Here is a 2,786-nt window from a genome sequence, read left to right as displayed (position 1 = left end):
TATCCTGATAATACTTTCTTTAAATATAAAAAATTTTTGGGGGTCAACTTGAAAAAAGGCAAATGTGAAATGTAAAAGTTTGGTCAGAGGATATTTGGATGCAAACCATGATGTGATATTTAGAATTCCCTATATGCTATCATCTAAAATACTGTTTTAAATGGCTTTACATAGCTTTATTATCAGTTTGACCTCAGAGGTCAACCTGTCTGCTACGCATAGCAGACAAGACGCACCCATCAGTGCAGACCGACTCAGACTGATTGCAACGTGTCTCTCTTATAAATTAGACGGCAGGTATTTGCAAACCGCTGCCAGCCTGTCTGAGAGCGTCTGAATTGGACCGTGTTTGTTTGGAGACAGGCCGCGTCTCACCAGGTGACCTGTGCAACTGCCTTAAAATCAAACAGTTGGTCACAGCAATGGAATCAATCAAATTCAGTGCAATCAACAACCAATTGTTCACAGGTACAAGGACGTTGCCATTCTATTTTTTTTTTTTTACTCTAGTGTGATTGAAGCATTAAGCAACAGTCTGTGTTGGCACACGGTGTGGTCAGTAACATTTAACTAAAACCGTAATTTTTTTTCCTGGCTTTAAACACTTCTATTTATGTTCACCAGGTAACCATGACTCAGTATACAAACCCTGATCCTGTGATTTTTTTTCCTGCAGCCATTCAGCCATGTTCTGATGTCTTAGAATAAAATTCTATAAAATCACACCTATCAAAATAACAGCCTGAATTTAATCTAGACAGAAATTAAAACTGCCAGCATGGTGTAACTGTGAAAACCATTGTCTTAATAGAGAATGCATTTTCTAGGAGACATGGTCCTTTTGATAATCCTTAACCTTTCATCTGGTGTCACATTCAAGTTGAGATTTTAATCTGTCACACCTTGATTTATGACCAAATATCTGCAACTCTAATTAAATTCCCCTCAGGCGTAGCTTCAATTCATATCTAGTGTTAATTATTAAATGTACGGATGCTGCCTTTTAAACTTCAGCATATCAACATTGCGATCGTGCCCACTTGTTGACGGCATTAGTGTGCTTAAGTAGACCACAGAAAGTGCCAGGGACCCTCCACTCTGCTGGGAGGACCGGTACCTGATTGATTTGGCGTATTCGGGCTGCTGAAGCCTGAGCATAATGCCTTGAGCTAAACTTTACTTTTTTCTGTCTTCAGTTTTTGCAATGCTTGCAGATTAATTCCCCTTCTCTGTTTAAAGGCCGACTCTTACAGGAAGAAGAACGATTACAGCAACCAGTGACTCCTTTAACGTATATACTGCATCAAATGCGGGCATGGACGCATTGCATTAAGTCTAAGCTGATCCTATATCCTATATCTTCCCTTAACAAGCTAATGTCATTCTACGTTGAGAGCTGTCGAGTACCTCTCGTTTGCTAACACTGTTATGTGGCTTTTTAAACTTCATAATTTGCTTTGGCCACTAATGTTGGTCCAGTGTTTCTGGCATCGGGTGCCTGTGTTAAGTGTGTGCTCCTCTATTGTGCAAATGTGTTAGAGGATGTTTTTGAAACAAGACCCACTACAGGGAAGTACGAGGGGGGGTTTAAATGTAATCACGAATGCACACATACAGCATGTCCACGTGTGTGTGCACACACACATTCAAACACACGTGTGTACAGTAACCACAGTTCCTCTGGAAACCGCAGAAAGCCATCTGCGATGACAGAGTCCTTTAAGTGCCATCAGATAGGCTCACACTGCTGTAGGTACATTTGTGTTATGGCCGTGTTTTAAGTGGCTTCTCAGCAGTGCAATACTACACTCTAATTAGGTCTTCTCAAAGCTGAGTCTTAGTTTTATCTTCCTTCCTTCCTTTATATGAACATTTTCCTAAGGAAAGAGCAAATTTCTTGGTTTCACGCAAAAAAAAAAAAAAAAAACACTGGAAATTTCCTTTCCGGACATCAGTGTAAAAAAAGAACCTCGAGCCTTTATTCAAGAGGTTTTAGCTAACATAGTGTTATGCTTTTAGTTGCTTAATGACGCTGGGAAATCACTCCTTACTGAGTAATACACATCCAGAAAGAGGTGTGCATTACCACAAATACGATTTGGTTTCCACAAACAAGTCGAAACACTCAACAAATAGAAGTGTCAGTGGTTGTGTGTGTGTGTGCGTGCGTGTGTGTGTGTCTGTGTGAAAATGATTATGGCACACACAGTCTTGAGGTTCAGGGCAGCACTTTTAGTCTGGGTGTCAATCCATTGTTGCATATTAGGGACACAACCCTGTCCATTAAGTCAAATTCATGGAAATTGCTTCTACCGTGGAGAGAGAGAGAGAAGGAACAAAATTATGAGATGAATGGAGAAGGAGAGAGGAAAGGATTGGCTCAGAGGTAGACATGCAGTAGCATCCATCCACTCGTCCACCCCCCCACCCCCTCTCGGCTGTCCAGTTGTGGCAGCTGTAAGTTTAATTAAAAGTTTCTGCAGCAGAGGTGACCCGCTTGTGTCGAGGTGAGCGAAAGGCAGAGAAGAAACATGGAGTGATTATAGAAAGGGAGAGAGTGAAAAGCAAGCAAAAATATTACCTCTATGTGTGTGTGTGTGTGTGTGTGTGTGTGTGCATAAGTATATGTATGTTTAACCATCTGCTAGGGAGTAATAAAATATTATTAATTTGCATAATTAATACTTTTTGAGGTACCATAAATTCTAAAATAAGTATTTAGCTAGCTCAATTTAATCAAGAGTCAGCCCTTTATTTTTGCGAGGCTGTCAGGAGAGGCCCGCATG

The sequence above is a fragment of the Archocentrus centrarchus genome, chromosome 17 (genome assembly GCF_007364275.1).
Source record: "Archocentrus centrarchus isolate MPI-CPG fArcCen1 chromosome 17, fArcCen1, whole genome shotgun sequence".
Taxonomy (NCBI): Eukaryota; Metazoa; Chordata; class Actinopteri; order Cichliformes; family Cichlidae; genus Archocentrus; species Archocentrus centrarchus.
Note: the sequence above shows the minus strand (reverse complement) of the source record.